At 41.7% G+C, this 23,422-nt stretch overlaps 1 pseudogene; it reads left to right on the forward strand.

Moving 5' to 3' along the window:
* The first annotated feature begins 10,218 nt into the window (after positions 1-10,218).
* LOC149856263 (uncharacterized) lies at positions 10,219-13,195 on the forward strand (annotated as a pseudogene).
* The last annotated feature ends 10,227 nt before the right edge of the window (positions 13,196-23,422 follow it).

Below are 23,422 nucleotides of genomic sequence, written 5' to 3' on the forward strand. Positions count from 1 at the left end.
CTCAGCCTTTTGTTTCTCCTATGCCTGAGGAAGGGCGTGTGCCTGAAAGTTTGCAAATAAAGAGAAAATAAAAAGTTTTTTGCAACTGGCTGGTTGGTCTAACAAAATATATTGCCTCTAGCATGCTGACTGCTTGTATTCTTAGACCAACATGGCTAAAACCTGTATACCTGTGACAACATAATGCATTTTATCATATAGCTGAATTATTTAAATGAGTGTGTTCTTTAGTCCTTGGAGTACATAGCAATACACCTGAGACACCAATGTGTTGCATTTCTTTCCCCCTCTGACCTCACATTGCACTTTATCCTTCATATCTCTTCTATTCCCATCTCACAGACCTCAGGATATGCAGAGAGCAGAAGTCCAGGTTAGAACACAGACACCCAAATATTTCTAGTACAGAAGTAAAGGGGGCAGATGAATGCTGAGGGCAAGTCAGAGAAGGTATATATCAAAGAGAAATTCCAGTTCTTAGAGTGTGATCAGAGTGAAATGTACCTGTAGGTGAAAGAAAATGCCTGATGTCACACAAGGTGTGATGCATTTGTAAGATCCCAGGCACTCTCACCTCATATTTATTGTTTTGGGATTCAGGGGCACTACTTGTGACAGATGTCATGGAAATCACAGCATTCATGAATTTTATCAGTGTCACGTACATCTTTATGGACTGTTTTGTCGGCTCAGATCAAGCCTAGTCCTATGCTTGCCTGGCAGGGGAAATTCCATGATCACCACAGTGACTTCCAAGTTGCACCCAGGGAAGATTGCTCTCCTGGCATGGGATAGTACCTGCATAGATAATGCATAGTTAACCTTGGCTTTATGCCCACTTTGTGGAAATGGGAGACTCCTCCCTAGCTTGCTTCTGGGACCTTATGGCTAAGGGCAAACAAAACTCAGGGACATCCAAACCTCAAGCCTCCGGGCTTGGGCCTACAAGTAGGATGCCTGCCTAAGGATTTGGGAACATCTGAAGCCCCAGATGGGGGCAGAGGATGTTTGCTGGTAGTAGGGCCACTTATGGTTCTGGACTGACTCATGGATTTGGAATTTGTTTTGGCTAATTTGGCTTGGAATAAGGACAATTTGAATAAAAAAAAATCTTTATGGACTGTTAATGGCTGCAGGTATCCCATGATAGATGGGTTGGACAGAGAATGCTTCCTCACACTATCAGAAGCAACTGGAGTAATCACTGAAGCCCATTATATTTGAACAATAAGTAACACATTTTTTTACTTCCTCAGAGCATGCAGGCTGGCTTGACCTGGCTCAGAGACCCTCAAAGGACATGAGACAGTATGAATCACAGTTCTTGACCTGGAAAGAGGGAGATACCATTGAAGAACTGACAGACATGAGACTGACTAACAGAGATAAGCCCTGTGGGAAAAGCTGAGTAGCCCTGCTACACATTCAGTTAAAGTTAGATAGATCCCTGCTATTGAGTTGTTACATATTTTCAAGCACTAACTTTATATCTAGTTGGCTTTTTTTGTAGCTGGATAGTCATTCTTATCATGTGATAATAACTTTCTGTGTGTAGCTGCTCTAAATTTATTGCATGATTAACCAGTTAATTGTGTGATATTTATTTTACACTTGTGGCTGGTCTTACTTTGCACATATGGCTGTTCTAAACAGATTGCATAATTAATCAGTTAATTGCATAATATATGTAACATGTAGCAGAGGCCTTTGATTTGTCACGCTCTCCATGTGGAAGATGGGTTATTATCTCTATGCTAGGCGAGGGCTGTGTGTTGTTTGGAAGTCAGATCAGCGACATAGTCCAACAGAAGCCTACTTCACTGAGTAACTCCTAATTCATCAACGTTGCATAATAAATCTCCTGCACAATACAACAACTGGTGCCAACCAGGCTATTCCACGCCCTCTTAAAAGCATAGGTTCCCCATGACACTTTCAAGGCTGATATCATGGTCCACAGTTTTGCACAGAATGCAGCACTTCTCAAACCTTCTGTGATTCATTTTTTACAGTTAGAATCCTTTGCCCAAGTTAACTGAAAACTGTTAAAAACATCACATGCATCAGAATCAGGTCTTGTCAGTGGTGAAACTATTGTTTTTATTGCAGAGTGAATTACTGCTTAGACCTCCTCCCGTTGTCCTCCTCGTTACCGTTGTTAAAGAGGCTTTAAACTGATCTATTCTCCTACCTGAGGTTTTTTTCTTTTTTTTTTCTCCTAGTACCATGTTATTGTCTAGAAATCCTTTGGAAGGAGTCTGGCAGAGATCTGCCTTGTTTAGTGTCCGACATAACAACCAGTTCCACACGGCACACACCAGAGCCTTGCAAAGGTAGGATTTCCCCACTGGCTAGTCATGTAAATAAATGCTGTGCTCAACCAAACTCAGATTTCTGATGCAATTTTTAAGTGATTTTTCTCTGTCACCAGGAGTGTTTCTGTATTTTCTTCTGACAAATGAAATAAAATAAGAAATATCAGGTCAGTGCTCCTGGACATCCTTGCTCTCAGATCATTGTGCACAACTCTTCCAGTAACAGCAAACCAATCCAAACAGCTGCATACTCTCAAGAAGAAAGTACGAGGTATTCTTAGTGAACCAGCGTGCACATTAATTTGATTGATTTCTGCTTCAAAGAACTAAGGGAACCGAGGGGCTATGATTAAAAACAATGGGGAAAATATTTTAAAATAACATATGGGAAGTACTTTGCTTGTTTCCTCTGTAATATGTCGGGTTGTTGCAAAGCTAACTTTAAAGAGCTACTGCAATTTTTAAACTTGGTTGCTATGAGTCATTTCTTATGCAGCCTTTTAAATTTGAATTATAGCATATTAATTATGGCCAGAGGTAGCGTGGAAATGTTATTCTGGAAGGAACAAGTTGTGGAGGGGGCAGGGGGGCGCTCTATTAAAAACAGATTATAACACTGCGCTATCACACACAGGCAGTCTTTTATCCTCAGTGAATCCTCATTTTTATAGAACAGAAAGGATTTTGGTATGAGAGCATATGTAACCTTTATAGTGCTTAGTATAACTGAGAATCGCGAGTTATATGAACATTGACTGTTTAGGCAAACATAGCTATGCCACTGACTATTCTTCAGTAACTCCATGGTTGGACTTCTTGAATCCAGTAACTAGACAGCTTGACCCTGGAGCAGATCACTTGCAGCTCCCATCGGAATCACTGTTCAGTATCCCTCTCAACCAACTCCAAAAATGCATATTGCAGAGTTTTATGAACAAAGAGTTGTTATTAACAGGGCCAAATGTTAACCATTTCTTACAAACTTATTGTGTATGATGAATGATGCAGTGATACAGAAAATCTTTGCCCAGAGTTGCTGAATGGCTGTTTCATTAACTATTAATCACTCTGTATCAGGAAAAAGTTGGTATATAAAGATTGCCATCTAATGGCATATATGAATGAGGGTATATGGGTACATAGGTTCAGTTATGTCTTCTTGTGTATAACTGGTAGTTTCTTGTTATCGGTCAATGTTATTCTGTCTTGGTAGTGACTGAGGAGTTAGGAGGAGAAATGCAGATAGCAAAAAATGAAACAGAAGATAGATTTATGCAATGTTGTAGTATGATACTTGGTTTAACTCTATGCCTCTGCTCACATCTTGGAGCCATTTGAATTAATTCTTTTGAATAGCTATGACATATGGTTCACTGAAGCAAAGTTATAATTTCTTTGCCCATATTCTTCTGAAGATCATTTCAGGCTCAACATTAGGAAAAACTGCTTCACAACTAGGGTGTCCAGACTGTGACCATTACTCCTAGTTTTCCCCAAGGGTCAAAACAAAACTGGTGGCGAAATTTCATACAGCCCTACTATGACAATGGTGTTGCTGACTAATTAGATGGGATAATAATACAATTTTTATATTCTGAGTTAAATTTCCTCAGGAGGATGATGGTTCCATTGCCCCAGTGGAAGAACACCAGAGCCCAATTTTCCAGAAAAAGAAGAGAATCAGTATGGACAATGGATGGAGCATTGTACTGGAAGAACTGGGCTCTAATTCTGGCACATTTAAGCTCCTTGCAGGAAATCACTGCAGTTCTTTGTGTCTGTGATTTTGGGATAATGATACTTACCCACCTTTGCAAAGTGATCTGAGACTGATTGATAAGAACTAAATATATATTCTAATAGAAGGCAAAATTCCATATAGGAGTGAAGGAGTAAAAACGTGCTCCATGAAGTATTCCTCACTTTATAGGCTTCATCGGTCCTGATTTTTATGGCTGCTATTGTGTTTGGAAGTCCAAGCTTTTTCCCTTATTTCTCACAATCTTGTTTAGAGGCGAGGTATAAATATAAGAAATTTGATGACAATGCATAAATATGGCAAAGGCCTCAGTAGGATAAATGCACTAGCTTTTTTTATCTTGGATGTCCTGAGTTTGAGCTGCTAATACTACTGTTTTATTGTGTAAACTCTTCCACAATTTATCAGAATTTTTCATTCTTGCATGAGAGAGACTGAAATGGGAATAGCAATATAACAAGTTAACTGTGCTCTTGATCACAGTTAAGTTAAGGTAAATTGGCTGAGCTGTATGTGAGGGTCCAAGAGAGTAATAATGAGGGAAGGGAAGGGAGAGTGAAGAACTAGCAGTGAGTGAACTTGGCAGGGCTGTGGAGGGGACTGGAGAGCACGTACGTTCAGGCCAAGACTGGTTATGTTGCCAGAACTCCTCAGAGGGCACTTGTACAGCATTAAGCCTGTCCGGAGCCAGTGCAATCCACAAGTCACTTTTACATGTACTGAAACCACCCAACCTCTTTTCACTGGTTGTGCATTAATCAAAAGTTATAATAAAAACAAAACATGATCATAGCAACCAGACTAACATAACCCAGGGGTATCCAGACATCAGCCCTGCATACGTTAGAATGAAACACATGTCTGGAGAATTATATTTTAGGTTTCCATGGTAAGTATTCCCATAAAACACACTTTTTTCTGAATTACCATGTAAACCAGAGAGGGGTTTTTGAAGCTTCAGCATGGTGGCTTTAAGAGGAATCAGACAGATTCCTGGCAATACTCTTATTATTCAAGAGTTATCTGATTTCAGGTTCTAACCTATCTGTATTTTCCTTCCCCATACCCAGCTCTAAAATACTACAAGGATTGCACTGAAAAAACACTATCGAGAAAATAGCCCTTACAACTGTTTAAGGGACCGTGCAGAAATATGAGGTTAAACATAAACAAATGTACTGAAAACAGGAGAGAACATGGCCCTATCAGAAGAACAAGCATCATAGTCTAACTTGAAAGTAAATAATAAGCAAAATGCTGAAAAGAAATGATTTTTGCTCAGTCAGATTTCAGCTTCCTCTAAGTCTTCCAAGTCCAGTTTTATTTGTGCCTTTTCATCCTTCCCCCTTATTTTCCCATTTGTTTTTCTGTGACCTGTAGCCCAAAGAAGCTAGCCTACACCCCCCAAAAAACTGATTTTAGAAGAAAAACAAGCATTACATGATGCGTATAACCTTTGTACTTAACTGCTAGTAATGCATATTCTTTTGCTCATTGCATCAATGAGCAGTAGAGCAAGGGTGTGTTTTGCATGGATTTATTACACGCAAGTACACTTTTGCAGGTAGCAAGCTTACTCACTAAACAGTTAAAAATCTTTTTGCGGCTTAAAATGTTACCCAAATAAGTACAACGAATCTATCTGTTGAAACTATTATATAACTAAATACTGTGCCATTAAATGCAGAAGAGTGCCTGTTTAGAGAACTTTAAGTTTCAGTACTGCTGCAAAACATTACACTGTAGGCACAGACAGAAGTTGTCTGTCATGGGATTGGCCCCTTGAAAACTCTCCGCAGTGTGCATGGTACAGAAGTGCCTGGCTGCAGAGCACTTTAAAAGGGCTGAATCCCACAACTGTCTGAACCCTCATTACATGAAGGTGCTCATGAAGGTACTCCAAAGACTTCATTAATTTGTGCCCATGCACACCAGGAGGAGGGTTGGGCTGATGCAGCTCCAGTCCACCCGCCCCACCATCCAGTGCTACCTGAAAAGCCCCCAGATGGATTTCCCTCCCCTCCCTTCCCCCTCTCCCATTCGGAAGACAGTGCCAGGGTTGGGACGGGGGAGAAGCAGAGCTAGGGGAGAGCAGCTGCAGACTCGCACCTGCTCCAAATTGCAGCTGGATCCCTCAACCCCCCGGGACCCAACAGTGACTATCTGTTTTTATTTTAACTCATGGCATTTCCTGCAAAGCACCATGATTTACAGCAGGGAGCTGCACTTCTGTCTGTAGCCTACAAAGTTACTATCCTACAATGAGCTCTAAATTAACTTATCCCTAATTTCAAAAACTTCAGGAAAAAACCCACATATCTGCTCATTGCTGGATTGGGGCTCTAGTTGCCTGTTTTTTTCCTGGCAACATGGCACGTATGCTTTCTTTGTCACTGGATTTCCTTACTCCTAAACAAAAAATAATCTAGACTGAAAAATACTTATCCTGCCCCTGTGCATTTGAAAATGTAAAAGTGAAACTCAAGAAGCTTTTACTCCCATATGGTGGAAAGTATTTCTCAGGCAAATGCAACTTTTCTATACAAAGCAGACTTTTGAACTGCACTGAAATGAAACCATGACAAAGAAAAGCCAGTGTTTTTCACCAACTGGTGTTTTATACCTTCTCCACAGGTATAAGCAGGCTCAGGTGTGCTATGGGCAGAGTGCCTCTAAAATACTGCTTCAGGCACTGCTATATATAAACTATCAGGAATGGCTGATGGCGAGGCTGTGATTATTCAAATTTCTAACTGTATTTAGACACAAAGCTAACTTTCCCTAGGCCTTGGAAAAACCATCAGATTCTTCACTGATGTGTGTGGAGTCATTTTATGCACAAATACAATCCCATTGAGCAATGTGAATCTATCTGGAGGTGTAAAAGTTTGCAGGACTAGGAGTTAAAACCATCTAACTCCTAATAGCTGTGTAGGAGTACATTGGAGACAGGCTAGTGGGACAGAATGCAGCAAAATAACTTTAAGGAGAGAACTTGCTATATCTCATCAGATATGCTATATGGTTAGAAGTGATTTATTTTTAGGTGAAGAAGCCAAAAAATATTCCCTCCTGAGCAGTGTTCCCTGACTCTTAATATTAGACAGCTTCATTGCCATGGAATGTATTTTTCCCTTCTTCCTTCCATCCTGTGCCTTTAATTATCATTTGCTAAATATATTATGGTCTATTATGTACCTCACTCTGAAGCTCTGAGACCTATTGTAGCTTACGCAACCCTGGAAGTCCTTAAATAAACCATTGTATAATTGCAATAAATCTTAGGAAAAAAGATAGTACTAACATATGCAAAATGTAATTGTTTTCCATACAGGCATATGTTTAAATGATCTGCAACTAAATAATTTACCAGGCAAAAAAGAACATTAGAACCCTTTGCACTATATTCTAAATCATTAAACAAGATCCCCAAAAAACCTATGCCTATTAATGGAAGAAATTATTGGAAAGGAAAACTATCAATAACTTTATGTATAGACGAGCTGTGTGTTCTTGGAATTAAACCATGACACTTATGCTAGATTTGAGAAACAGAAATGAGAACAGAATTTGGCCCTTTACATCCAGTTGAAACTTCAATCAGCCAAAAATTATAGGATATTGAGACTGATACTCCATGGGCACTAGGGCTGTGTGAAGCTTCAGGTGGTGATTCGATTCAGTGGCTGAATCTCCAAAACCAAATTGAATCAGGGGACCAATTAAAGATCCAAATCAATGTGAAGCTCTCTGAATCTTTGGAAAAGATTTGGAGAGCTTTAATGATTTGGACAGTCCCTGCCCACTGCACAGGGAGACACAGCTGGACTTAGAGCTGGTTAGTAGGGGGTGGGGGAGGGGACCATGAGGGACCCCTGACAGGCCCCATCCCCTGCCTGCTCCTCCAGCACCCCCCGACCCCTGCCCACTCCCTCATCCCCCCCATGGCTGCCCCACCTGCCCCAGCTCCCAGTACTTAAACCCCCCCAACTCATGCACTGGTGAGGTGGGGGGTGCAATCCCCACTGCCCCACACCATGTGGGGGTGTCTTCCACAAACCCTCCACCCCCCCATTCCCCCAGCCCCCCCTAAGGCTGCCCTGCCCTGCCCAGCTCTGGCCCTTTAAGAAAAAAACACAGAAAATCCCTGGGACTCACCGCTCCTGCTGCAGCCTCAGGGCTTTGGGGGGGCTCATGCACAGCCCCCCCATGTGGTGTGGGGCAGTGGGGATTGCCCCACCACTGGCAGGAATAGTGAGTCTGGGGGGGTTGCTCATGGTTTTTTTTCTTAAAGGACTGGATCTGGGGCAAGTGGGACAGCCATTGCTGGGCTGGGAGAGTGGGCGGGGGATGGGCCTGGTCTGGGTGATTCGGAGATTGGGCAGCAGCTGAATCTCCAAATCAAATTCCGCCAAATGGAATCGGGACAACGATCTGAATCACCACAACGAATCAATGTCCCCTGAATCAGCCGAATCTGAATCCAAAGCGAATACTAGCTGCTTTGCAAAGGCCTAATGGGCATGTCTACATGTTCATTAATGTGCTGTAATTACGGAGCATCAAGTTAGTACCAGTAACGACAAGTACTAACTTAATGCTTCATAACTGGTGCTACTGTGCATTAGTACCGATGAACGCTTTTTTAGTGATGTTAATGTGCATTAGACTAACTCTTCTGTGCATTAGCATGGGTTTTGCCCTCTGTGCTAATGCGCAGTAGCCTTAGTCTTCTGCACATTCAGCATCTTGTGTAGACATGCCCCATGTGTTGGTGAAACTCGGTTAGGCTTACTCCATTCATAGTGATGCAACTGAGAAAAGAATCAGTCCCATATGCTGTGCAATCTGTCCTTACTGTGAACATATACTTCGTTTTTTTCCCTCACCGTGCATATTTCAAGTGTAATTTTACTGCTTTATTCTGATGTGACATTGCAATCTTCAAGGGAATAGCAGGAAGGATAGAGTGGAATGAGGAAAGAGGTTTCTCTTAAAATAATTTTATAATTGAAGGCAAATTATGCTACTTAAATATTAACTGATTAGAGATAAATTAGACCAGGGTTTCAAAATTAGATTCTGATTGTGTGTACATTTGAGTAAATAAAATAAAGACATGCACTATAACAAAATCATTAAGAGATCATGGAAACAACTTAGTAAGAAACAGCTGGATGGTTCAGGACATTGTTAAGGCATACAGAATCTTTAATTTTCTGACCACCAGCTCAAATTGGATGGTAGTTAGATATATCTAGTGTGGATAACAGGATTTAAATTGTGAGAATTCCGGGAGATTATACAGTAGAAAGAGGCTGGTTTTAAAACAAACTATAGCTAATCAAACAAATAATAGAAGTCTGGATAGGTTGTAGTGGAATCCATATTAGGCTCTCCTTTTTCCAACGTTACATTAAAAAGTCCCTATTCATTCTTTAACTGTAAGCAAAGGACAAGCGTGGTTATGAAAAAGGTCAGTTGTTTTAATGTGTCGTGTAGATACACAACTATACAAATGGAATTTAGTCAATATGTGATAATGTCATTAAAGTCTGTATCATTCATCTTAAAAATATTTTAATAACGTTATGCCAATTGAATCAGTTTGTACCATAGTGCTTAACTTTTGCTTTTCCTATTTTTAAAAATGAAATTCTTTTGGTTTTGCTTTTATCCATTTTGCCTGTAAACATCCTTGAGAGAAACCAACTCCAACTCAGAGAACATACACGTGGTTCCACCAGGCTCCCGAAGAAACAATTCCATTTTTTAACTGACAAAATGAACTTGGACCAAAACCGTTGTATGTTCAAGCTTTAAGGGAGGCTCATAAGTGGTGAAGTGATGTGGCAATGATGGGAGATACATCCACAAAAATCCTTGCCTTGCTCTCAAGTGACCTGATTTGCAGAGATGCTAAGCACTTCCTTGAAAAATCAGGAGTGTTTCAGAGGAAGCTGTTTCTCTGAAAACCAGGTTCTAGTGTGGTTAAACTAATAAGCCTTCACGGCAGTCTTCTTTGCTGTGTATCATCCCATCTTGTGCTAAAACCCAAGGCAAGGGCTATATGGGACATTTCCTTCATCAAGTGTTCTCCAGGTTGTCCTGTCAGGTGAGAAGTATGATTAGCTCCCAGGCAAAATGGATACAGGGCTCACCTCCCAAATTTGGAAGATACTCCCAGAATTCATGTGCGGCTTAGATAACATGAGTGGACGTTCTGTGCCTGGAAGCTGGCGTCCATTTCTGTGGCAGTATGGACCTGAAGTACAATGGATGCTCCTTAGCTACAGCACCCGCGCAGTCAGCAAAGGGACTACCCCGACGTAAAGCCGATGATGTGAAGGAACGGAGGGCTGCACGTCTGGGTCCATAGCCCATGGTCTCTTCTTCCCCAGCTTAACACTGAGTTCCATTGCATGTGTAGCTTGATTCCCTTTCTTGAAAATGAGGGTCATTTCTAGATGCGGTTTGGGGTGTTGAGGAGGATGATATGAGGAAATGTATCTGCACAGAGTGATGTTACATATCCACCTGAGATCTAGCTATCTGTTAAAAATTCTGTCCTGGAGTCTTTTGCTAATATTATCGGGAACTTAATTATATCACTGTTATGAGTGTAAATTATAAGATATTTTTCCTATGAATTAATTCCATAAAATTTCTCTTTTTTTTCCTCATTTATGACTGTCCCATTAAATGAAGATTAATGAGCTCTCAAAATTTAATAGTTATTCTTTAACCTTTACATTTTTATTTCGCATTAAGCTGAGACAATTAGCTCATGTCTTGCAGTCTGAACATAAGCTCTTTGAACTCACTGATATTCCATGTGTTACAGTCTTTCTCTCTTTGCATCTCTTCCCCCAAATTAAGCATTGTTTTTAAATTCCTTAGAAGTTTCAATCACATTTATAATTGGTAGATCAATTCTAACATATTGTGTTTAATCTAAATGCGTTTTCTACATGGAATTAAATGATAAAAACTAGTCATTTCATTTTTGAGTGACTTGGGGACACTTGTCCTGGGCAGGACTTGTCCTGTCCAGTCTGGCTGAGGTGCTTCAAATATGACTTATCAGTCTCTCCACTGTTCAACACTTCTAAGCAGAGGTGGTCAGTTGATCAAACTGACTTGTGAGAACATTCAGAGATCAGCACCAAGTTAAAATCTATAATCTGACTTCCAACAAGACAAACGTGACCCATATTCCCAAAGACAAAGCCCTAGGGTGAAAGACAAGTTTAGAAGGCCTGTCAGTGCATTTCCTCTGCACTATTAAGCCCTAATGAGGGGCCTGTGGTGGGGAGGTCTCTTCTGTTATGGGGGGGCTCAGTTGGTCATCTTTTATTAGACTAACTAAATAGTTGGAAAGTATTTTCTTAGCATGCTTTCGGGTTTAAAAACCCTTCGTCAGGCTGAGGAAGCATTTGCAGTTGGTGTGTGCTCTTCCTGGAAGGAATAGTAAAGAAGCCAGAGGCTGGGCTGCATGTAAGAAAGCCAGTCAGTGAAGATATAAATTGTGGAGTCAGTGGGTGAGAGACAGGCTGGCGGGGGTGAGGAGGGGGATGAATGTAGCTGGTAAATAGTGGAGAGGTACCTGGGGAGTCCGATACCTCTCCACTGAAGAAATATCAGGTTTTGTTGAATCAATCCTAAATCTGCTTGTTACCCAAAGAGCAAGTTTTGTCCAAGACACTACAGACTTTCTACGAAAATTAAAAAAACACATAGACCACCTTGCCAACAACACCTTCTTTGCCACCATGGATGTTTATATACCAACATCCCACACCAGGATGCCATCCAAGCCTGCCTTACATACCTACAAGAGCAAGATGACACCTCAGAGTACAGACCCCAAGATCTTACTGATCTTATACATTTCATCCGCACACACAACATTTTCAGTTTTAATAACCAACACTTTCTCCAGGCCATTGGCACAGCTATGGGTACCAGAATGGTCCCACAGTATGCCAAGCTTTTTATGAGCCACCTAGAAGAAGCATTCCTCAAGGACTGCACCATCAAACCCTTGCTATACATCGATGCAGGTTTTCAGTCCAAATGATGAAGATGTCAATCTCAGATTGAGTTCCATCAGAAATTCAATAATCATCATCCTTCCATCTGACTATCTCTTGAATACTCCAGCACCAGCATCTCCTTTTTAGACATGATCAGTATCCAGAATAGTCAAATACAGACCACGTTATACAAGAAACCCACAAGCGGACATACATATCTGCACAGAACCAGCAATCACCCTAAACACACCAAGAAAGCTGTGATATACAGCCAAGCCCTCAGATACCACTGAATTTGCACAGAAGAAAATACCCAAGATTGCCACCTCACAAATCTTAAAAAGGCTTTCACTCAACACGGACACTTCTCCAGAGAGAAAGATCATATGTTTGAAAGAGCCACCCAGATACCACATGAAGAATTGCTGCAGTACAGAAGGAAACCCCACACAAATCACACACCTCTGGCTAAGACATCACTCCTCCCTCATCAAATCATCAAACAATTGCAACCCATACTAGAAAGAGACCCTATTCTTAAACAGATCTTCCCAAAGCCACCCATCCTAGCCTTCAAACAAGCACAGATCCTCACTAAGCTCATCACCAGAAGCAAACTTCCTATGGCCCAAAACACACTGAATGATTCCAGGCCATGCCATGACAAGAAATGCAAAACCTGCCAACACATCTCCCTCCCCCCGCAATTACTACACCCCACAACAGAGCCGTCAGCATCCCTGCATCTTACACCTGCATCTCCAGAAATATAATACATCTTATCCAATGCATCAAATGCCCTGATGGAAAATACGTAGGAGAGACAAAACAACAACTGCACACCAGAATGAACGTACACCAGAAGTCTATCAAAGACAAGAATACCCAAGTACCAGTGGGGGCACATCTCTCACAAGAAAACCACTCTCTCTCCTATCTCAGTTCTAATCCTCCAAGGGAACTTACAAAACACTTTTCAGAGACGAACCTATGAACTCCACTTCATCAACCTCCTGGATACAAAAAATCATGGACTAAATATAGACATTGGATTTATGACGTCTTATAACCTGCCTGACATCTGACCCCCCAGGTACCTCCACTATTTACCTAATACATTCATCCCCCCTCCCACCCGCCTGTCTCTTGCCCACTGACTCCTCCATTTACACCTTCACTGACTGCCTGTCTTGCTGCAGCCCAGCCTCTGGCCTCTACTATTCCTTCCACCCAGGAAGAGCACACACCAACTGCGGAGACTTCCTCAGCCTGATGAAGGGTTTTTAAATCTGAAAGCTTGCTAAGAATATTTTTTCCAAGTATTTAGTTGGTATAATAAAAGATACCAGATTTACCCAAAGAACCTTGTCTGCCTATGTCCTTAGACCAACACGGCTACAACCTACACCCCTGCCCCATAGAGACTGAGGGAGACGTCTTGGATTTCCAGAATTGTGTAAACAGTTCTGAATCTACAAAATCAGAATGCTAGATAATTTGGAAGAGGGTCCTACTTTATGCAGCCACTAGCCTGAACTCCCACTGAGTTTGGCAAGACAGAGGTGATGAGGTGTCCCAAAGACAAAAAAACCTCCCTTGGGTTTTTTATGGCTACATTTTCTCAACTCCCTTTTAAATCAATGAAAGTTGATTTTTTACCCTACAGAACCATTTAAATAGAACACTATGAAGGCGGCGGGGGGGGGAGGGGGTGTAGAATTTGGCAGAACGAACCTGGTACGAGAGAAGGGATGGGGAAAAACAAACGTGACAGCTGTTACTGGCATTGGTTAAGTACAGATGCTGCATTCTTCAGGTATCATAACCTTGTCTGAACCAATAACTTTTAATTGGGACAAAATGCTGGAACAAGAAAATCATCCTGAATTTAAATGTTTCCATCTGTGAATCTATAAAGCAGCCGCAGCATTGGCAGAGCTTTGCCAAGATGCTGGATTATCTTCTCTTGTTGACAATTAACATTTGAACCAGCTACTAAAAAATCAGACAGTTGACTCATTTTAATAACCTGAATATTAACTAAACAAACCAAAAGGCACTAGGTTCATTAAGGCGCTCAATAACCTGCCAGGAATCTTTAGTATTTGTCTCTATGGTGTGATTATGATAATCTGAACTCCGGTTTTATTGGGCAATTTAACATAGCAGGTTATTTAAAATACATATTTTTCCTTTTCCTCTCTGTAGGCATATTTTATTAAATTGAACATCTCCTGTGAATATATTTTCCATCACTTCAGGGGTGTTGCTCAGGGGGGTTGTGTTATTTGTCATAAATAAAACCCTTCTCTCTGTAGATGATGCAGGGTCCTCCATGCAAACTCAGAGGTAGGGGCTTGGGTTTTTGATTGCGACTGATTCAGTTCTGTGGTATCAAACTATTCAATTTGCATAATTATGTTTTTCTATCAGTGCAATGAGAATAATTGTGCTGATTTGCCTGCTTCATAATTAGTTGGCCATATCCTGAGGTTGTTGATTCAATTGAATCTCCCATTGATCTAGATGGGGACTTTGCCAGAATAAAAGTGAAGGTTCTGATCTAGCTGCTATTGAAATCAATAGAAAATCAATTGAAAAAGATGGATTAGGCCCGGAGTCAGACCCTCCAGCTCTGGTGCATATAGGAAATGAAAATCTGCCAATCTGAGAAATGCACTTTATATATAAAACCCTGGCCTGTGCACTGTGCCAATGGAAAGGCTGTGCAGCAGAAATCCAGGATCAGAGCACAGCTGAACCACCAGAACATATCTAACTCCAGTGCTTTTATTTGTGATTCTTATGGGTTGAAAAGATAGGTGGGTCGAGAGGTACGAGATCTCAAAGGGTGTCTGTAGACATGTGGGGAGGTTGTTTCAATGCACTGTAATTATAGTGCATTGGAGCAGACTCGATTAATTGGCTCTGCTGGACTGTGCTGTATCAGCATCTCCGTGCTTCAAAACAACGGTGGGGGCATGTATCAAGGTCTCTGTGGTTTCAAAACAGCAATGGGGGGTGCTTTAACTAAAGCTCATTCAGCACTTTAACTAAAGCCCCCACTGCCTTTTTGAAGCATGGGGACACCAATACATGAGACCTTGCAAGCGCTCTAATTAGAGCAGCTCTTGGAGCTGCTTTAATTAATGTGCCCCCCTACCCCCCCCATCCTGGTAGCATGTGTAAAAGTGCCCAAAAAGTGCTGACCAAGGTGGAAGATTTTTCGGTAATATATTTAACAACTAAAGCTGTGAATCACAGAAATATACACAAAAAGAGAAAGTATATTCTCTGCCTGGGGAGCTATTTAGTGTTGTACAAAAGAACACATACATTAGAGATGGGGAATTTTCCTGGCTGTTCTCTAGCAATAAATCATTATTCAATAGACTTCCTCCCATGAGGCGTCATGGGCAAGTAAAGAGTCTCTTTGGCGTGGTCGGGTCTAAAGCCTGATGATAACTTCATGTCACTACAGAGACTACGTGCAGTGAAAGAGGGGTGGGAACGTGGGCCATTGTAGTCTTTCCAATGGAACCATATAATCCTTCTTACGTTCTGTCATCAGCTCTTGCATAAAAGCAGATGCACATTCCATGGATGGGAAAGCAAGAGGGTCTGGTAGATGTGTCCAAGACGACCAGATTTCCTGATGTGGCCGCAGAGGAGGAGGACTGGGAAACGCTGACATTAAAATATCATTAATAGTAACGCAAAACAATAATAGTAATAGGACTACAATGCTGAGAAGTGTTGCAGTAGGGCTTAGTGTGCAAAACAATGGAATACAGCCATACTTAATATAGAGGAGACACTGAAGTACTTTTTTTGGGGGAGGCCAGTTCACTGATTCTAATGCCTAATTTTCTACAGGTTGACATTTCATCAGACTTCCTAGTAAATCTTTATTAATGAGCATCAGAAAATCCTTGTTTTTTTATATCACTATTTCCTGTACTGCAGTTTCCCAAAATTTTCTGGGTGCTCCCTCAGACCTAGAAAGCACCAGTTGCTGAGCAGGGGTGATCTGCCACCGAGCATGCTGGGGACACCCCCGCGTTCCCCTGGGACACTCCATCCGGCCTATGATCTCAGCATTTATGAGCCGCCTGGTACCTTGAGGTATGCAGAAAAAACATATGAAGCTGTGTCTATATCCGAATTGTCGAATTTCTCCAAATTGATTCAGAGGAATTAAAGGGTCTCCTGATTCGATTTGGACATTCGGCCGCCAAATCAGGCTGAATCTCCGCCGAATTGAATCAGTGGCCAAAGCTTCGCACAGCCCTAGTTGGCATAGCTTGCACCCACTCAGAGGGTTTTTGACATGCTAAGATTTTTTTGCACCTATGCTTGATATAGCTGTCAGCAAAACTTTGCTGTGTAGACTAGCTATAGTTTGTTAAATGGGACATTAGTCCCAACCCTCCTTGCCTCACAAGATTGTTATGCGACAGTGCTATAAAGACTACTGAGGAATGGGGATCAGAAGTACAGCAGCTAGACAGTCAACAAAAATATAGTAAATGTGTATATAATTGCTTTGGGTGCCACAGGGACACTATTGGGTTAGGTGACAGGAGGATACATCATAGCGACTGGATGGGAGGAACTCACAAGAGCATTCACTTTATTATACTCGTCTTCATACTATGAAATAGTTTGTGAAGCCCTACTTTTACATGTTACACTGATCTGAGGGTGAGGTGGGGTGAATTAATTACACTGACACAAACTAATACATTTTTTTATTGATTTTAATGTGGTTACAGAAGGTTATGAGACTCCTTGCTGAAAGGAAAAAAGACCGGTGCAGAGTACAGGATTAGAGCATTAAGCACGCAACATGAAATGGTGATGCCTTCTCAGTCATCACCGGGGTTGCAATTGCATCTGTGAGGCTAACAACAGCATCTGTGCCAATTTGAATGACTGCACTTGAAACGAATCCCTCATCCTTTGCAAGAAATATATCTGGATTTGTAAAAGTTGGGAGTTGAACTGCTTGGGACTTGAGTTCCTACTGATGTAGCTACGGACAGTGGCAGAGGAATAGAAAAAAGGTTTTCCTTTGATCAACTGGGATAGCTAAGAGCACAGGCTTAAACTGCTTCAGATATGCTGCAGGCCCACCCAGTGGAGAATTGGAATACAACAAGCCTAATAATTCTTCCTCCTTTTAAAGTGTAGTATAATATACTTACTACAACTCAGGTCAGGTAACTTAGGTTTGGTCTTACCTGTGCCTGTGCTTTTAAATCTAAAAATCCTTAGGGACACGCAAAACACTTTAATGAAGGGTAGTGAGGGGCGGAAGAGGGTGGGGGGGAGGGGGAAGGAAGAGCTCTGAACTAATATAGGAAAAGGCAACAGGGGAAAATTTCTAAAGCATCAATGCCAGATAGGCAGTAACTCACTCTCACTCACTACCGTATAGTCCTTTGAAAATGTTGGTAGATTTTCAAAGTGACTAATGGTTTTTGATGGCCTGCTTGAAATAGCTTAAAGAGGGCTGATTACTAAAGGCAAGTGTTCAGTACTGTGTTAGATGAGACCTTCTAGACTATATGGTTCAGCTTCTGTTCAAACCTTGTTATGTGTGGGTGTTTTCATCAGTATTCCTATTGTTTCAGCCTTCTGGGTCCATACTGGAGTGCAATTTTCTTTTATGCTTATCCTGAATAAAAGGAGACTATTATGCCCAAGAACTTTACTAAAGTTTGACTCTACCTATAGCTATATGGAGGCCATTTCTGTGGCATGCAATTGTTTTAATTTTCTCCTTCATATATAATGAGACTCACAAAATGCCTTAATTCAGGCACCCTAAGGTGTGGAAATGTACTTGATTCTGATTTAGATCAGTGAACCTTTCAAAGACTGCAGAAATGGATGTCAAACTCAGAAGTTTAGGAGTACACAAAAAAGAGGAAAAACAGAAACACATATTTTCTAACCTCCAGGTTCAACCAACAGGCCAAGTCTATTGTCTAATGTTAGAGAAGAGCACTATACACATCATAAGGGCTTTCTCATGACATTTCAGGTCCAACTACTTACAATCCAAGATGTTTATTGAGTTCATTGTTTCTTGAGAACCTTCTCTGAACGCTTTGAAAATAGGCTTTGCACTGAAATTTTGTTCAATACTGCATGGAAATCACACTTGTACATAAATGTACTTCTGTGAATCCAGCTGTTGGCTACAGTAAAAGTACTTCTTCATACTGTGGCCTAAGGGGAATATAGGTAGGCTTTCCAAATGGTGAAAAGAGAAGATAATATAATTACTACATCAGATTTAAGCTCTTAAGCAGCTGAGCTTTTGAACAGGCAACCCACAGCTGTCTCTGAGCTTCAGTTTAACATATCCGTTAGTGAAAGATCAAGCATTTTTTGGTCCAAATGAACTATGTTTTTGAATTTCTTGTCATGAAATGGTATGACACTGAACTGCAACTCTAAATGCAGAGGCTCTGTAGCTTACAGGAAAAATAGTTTCAAGGCAATTGTATTTTGTTGAAAGTCTTTGGGAATTAGGTGTACAAAAAGGGATACAGCAAACGCAAACAGGTCAACAGGCTTTCTTTAAGCATCTCTGCAACTAGCTGGCCAGGGCTAAGTTGTGCATGGTTCCAAAGACCGAGAAAAAAGAAATTAAGCAACAGTTAGAACTGGTTAGAACACTTGTTCACATCAAATATTCTGGAGGGAGACAAAGCGTTTCACTGTAGGGCTACTACATCCACAAGAGGATGTGGGCATTGCAACAATGAGCTTCCAATTTCAAAATGCTTGTCTGCCTCATGAAATCTACAGACTTGGGCCAAACTCCCTATACCTGGACAGGCTTAACCATCTAAGACTAGGATCTACAAGAGTCAGCTCAGTGGAAAGCCAATAAGAAACAAAGAATTGGGGTCTGATGAATATTAGGAGTGTGCCAGGACTAATGTTCCTTTTTCTGAATTGTAGGGAATGATCATGATTTACAATCTTGTTAAGCCAGCTTTTAAGTAATAGTGACATCTTGTGTCCCCAACTTCTGTCCGATAGTTCAAGGGGGTTAAAGCACTCACACAGGATGTGGAAAGCCGAGTCAAATTCTGTTTTCAGACTACAAGGTGCCCTAGGCTGGGGCTGTCTTCCACCATCCTTCTTGTTGAAGCTGTTCCACTTTGTATTTTGTATATTCACTAAATTTCACAAGCATTATCTTCTTTGGAAAAAAAAAAAAAGAAGATATGTACACTGGCATTTTAACATAGGCTCAGCAGCCTAGAGCACAAAGTTTTCTTCAAGACAGAATGAGAGTGGAGGTGATATAACCTTCAGAAATTCAGAAGTCATTAACAACTTGTATTATTGGCCTAATTTTAATAAGAACCTATAATATGGAAAGGCAATTATGCTACAAGAGAAGTTAAACAGTGTTCTCCTCCTGCTTAGGTACTGAGAGCTGATTGTGAATGACCTAATGAAAGTTTAATTTCAAATTTAAGCCAGGTGCATGGAAGGAGCTAGAAATAGCATGTATCCATTTCTAGAAATAAAATACTGGGTGACATGGGAACTATTACTGTGAACAAAAGAAAGTAATAAGAAAAGCTATTTGCTCACGTGTCTGGAGCAAGTATTGTTTTTATTTCATGGGGGAATAAGAGGACAATTTTTCTTGTTTTAAAAAATCATTACTATCAGTCATGAGGATCAGAGCAAATGCACGGCTTTTGTTTAGACTTGTAACTTCTCCAATGCACTTCTGAGGCTATGCTAATAAATTTAACACAAATAGGCTTATTTGTTAACTACTATTTAATCTTGAATATTAAATATTATAGCCAAATAGCAACGTCTAAAAGTAAATTCAATACTTCTGTCAACTGTTTGTCTTATGCTTTCATAGTTACCCAAAATATCTGCAGTTCTAAGTGTTTTAGCCCTGTATGACAACATGGTTTGCTTTTAAAATGAAAAATGGATTTAATCAGGAAAGTAGATGTAACAGATTTTCTGCCTTTTCTCTTGTGTAATGTTTTCCTTTTAATAGGTCTGATCATGAACAGCAGTTTAAATAAGTAACACAGCTTTTATCGGGGGCTCACCTCCCTGAGCCCTGCTAACATCTAGCCATGCAATGAATTACAGGGCTTAATGTGCACAAGTGATGATTTAATTCCTACAAGTGCGTGCAATTCAAAAGACATGATGAAAGCACATCAGCTTGAATACCCACAGGAAATCAAGTGAAACTCAAATCATTCAACAGTCATAAAAAGTAAAGAGAAAATCCAAGCCAAACATTTTAATCCAAGGGCCATGTAGAAGACATCCAAGGGATAGTGCCACTTCTATTATTTTACTAATGGTCTCTCTTAGAAGCTAGAAAATACCAATTTATCCTGAATTCTATATTCCTTCATTTAGAAAATTTTATTATGAATGGGGCTGAAAATTAACCTTTTTCTTTTTTTGAATATTGGACATTCAGGCTAGGGACAGACATTACACATAAACTGGTTTAAGTTATTAGAAACTGGTTTAAACTTGTAAAATAATAGATGTTCAGTGCACACAAACCAGTTTGAGAATGGCTGAAACCAGTCTGAGATAAATCTGGTTGAATGTAGTATCAGACTTAACTGATTTGGCTCAAACCAGTTTATGCAATGTCTGTCCCAGACCCCTTGCTGGTTTATCTTAAATCAGACTCCCTGAACATCCTGGCATGCTCTCTGGGCTGGGCAGGGCTCTTTGCTCCACAGCAGAGCTGGCCCGTCCCCTTTGTCCCCTGGCTGCAGCTTCGCCAGACTGGCTTCTGCTCCCTTCTCCCCTCCCCTCCCCACTCTCTTCTAAGCAGGGCATTTCCCTGTCCCTCACAGACATCTTTCAGCATTAGCTAGCAGACCACATGCTGGCTACTTCCGTGCTGTGGCAGACGGGACAAAAGCAGAATCAACAGGTAGCTGGTAATGTCCCTCTGTTGTTTTGTTAGTAAACACCGAGTTAGGGGTGATAAATATTCACTCCTGGGCTGGTCAGGAAGGGGGAACCCCACCCTAATCAGTGTCTTGCTAGGGCCTGGCCACACCCCTCTCAGCTCAGCTCTGTGGAAGGGAAGGGGGGCTGCTCTAGCACTCCCCACCTTCTTGCCTGAGCCACTGCAGACTTGTGCCTGCATTTGTGGGATGTCTGTCTGGTTATAAAATCAAGTTAGCCTAGCCAGGTTAGACTAACTTGCAAAGATTGAATCAGTTCAGGCTCAGGCTTTTTGAATGCCAGTCCCTAGCCGCACTCCATGTGCAAGATTATAAATACCAATCCCCCCATCTCCAAAATTTATTAACTCAAAGTTGCCCTTAAGCCCCCCCCAATATTTGGTTCCAGATCTCTCATCCAAACTATGAGGTCATTGGAACAAACTAATAAGGAAAGAACTGGTGGAACTGGGAAGTGGAAAAAAAAAAATGAAGTCAATTGCTCCAAGACAAACATCCTTGTCTTCAGAACCCTATGCAGGAAGGCAGGGCCTGAGAAACATGCGTCTACACACCTAGAGCACTCATAGCCAATTCTAGGTAGACTGACAGGTTTGTTCTAAGGATGCCTATCCCCTGTCAACCAGTAAATACCAAATCTTGAACAAAAGACAAAAGGAAAGAAATCCAGAAATACATCCAGTTTTTAAGGTTGGGCACATTCTGAAATTAAGCAGTTGCTAAAGACGTTGCCTTTAGAAAAAAGTCAAACCGTTTAAGTTACTGAAGCAAAGGAGCTTGAAAAATGAAGTTTCTGCCAAATTACCACTTTGGGTGCAGAGGGTGATAAGGAAATCCATATATAAAAAGCATTAGCTGCATTTATACAGTTGGGCCTCCATTTACATTGTGGTTACATTCTTGAAAAAACACTGCGCAAATAGAAATTGCATAAAAAGATACCAAGAGTCTATGGGAAATAAGGGTTTAGGTTCCAGATGCGGCCAATAATTTGGCCAATAAATGCCCGTGTGTGCGCAGCTGCAGTGCAGCATGCAGACAGTGAGGAGCAGAGCACAGCAGCTTGGAGAGCTGCGTGCAGCTGGTAAGTCTGGTGTGGTAGAAGGAGAGGGGGGAGGGAAGGGGCATGGGGTGGGGGGGCAGATCTACACCTCTTGCAGTGAGGGAGGAGTGGGGCAGGGGTAGACACTGCGCAGCTGGGGCAAGGTGGACACAGGACAGAGCTGTGGCTCATTCCGGTGGCACAGATGCAAAGAGGGGTGGGGGAGGGGAGGAAATGGATCCTGCTGCTGCAAGCAAACCTGGGAGGGCATGGGGACGTATGCCCCCAGATCTACATGGGGCACGTGGGCTGCAGCTGCAGGCTGGACCTGAGGCTGCACAAGGTGTTCTCGGCAGGGGTCTGGACTCAAGGCAGGTAGCGGCGGTGCTGGGAGAGAGCTACCTGCTGAGAAGAGCCCTGTGCAGTCCCAGCTCCAGCCCACCCCGTGCAGAACTGGGGGACACCCCTGGACCCTCCCTCCCAAGGTGCATGCAGCAGTGGGAGCTGCCCCCCCCAGACAAGCTGCAGCTCTGTCCCACACCTGCCCACCCGGCTGGGCAGTGCCTGCCTCAGTCCCTACTCCACTCCCAGGGTCATTGTGGGAAGAGTTGATCTGCCCATCCATTCCCCTTCCACCACAACACAACACACTCACCAGCTACACTGACAGGAACATGGTGGAAGGGGGAGCGGGAAGTAACCAGCTGATTCTAGATGCACCTGCACATTTTCGTGACTGTTGCACTGTGTAAAAGTGAATCCATACCACGTACAAAAATAAAGGGTCACGATTAATTGACTGTGCATAACTGAAACTGTGCAAAAAAAAATACCGTGTAATTCAAGGCCCGACTGTACTCAAATACTTATAATGACCAACATGGAAATGACAAGAGAAGAGACAATACAGGACAAATGGAAGAAGATATCATTTTTGGAGACTGGATGGGAATACTGATCTTACCTAAAAGGGGTGGGGGGGAAGGCGGCAGGCAGGGGGAACCTTTATATTTACGAACTTTAAAAAAAAAAAAAAAAAATACAAAATCAAATACTACAACTAGCCATCAGCCTAAAATGTTAAAGCATACAAGCATACCTTCCAATGGGTGAAACATAAGATATGGTGCCATCTGATGAAAAACATGATTAAAGCTGAATCCCTGGCTGGATTGACCAGTATGAGCATGCTACAGTTACAGGAAACTGGTTTTGCAGAGTAGGATAAATAAAGACACCATGGTCAACTTACCTATTAGAAGTTCATG

This window comes from Crocodylus siamensis, chromosome 10, assembly GCF_052110815.1.
Source record: "Crocodylus siamensis isolate JL-2025a chromosome 10, ASM5211081v1, whole genome shotgun sequence".
In the NCBI taxonomy this organism is placed as follows: Eukaryota; Metazoa; Chordata; order Crocodylia; family Crocodylidae; genus Crocodylus; species Crocodylus siamensis.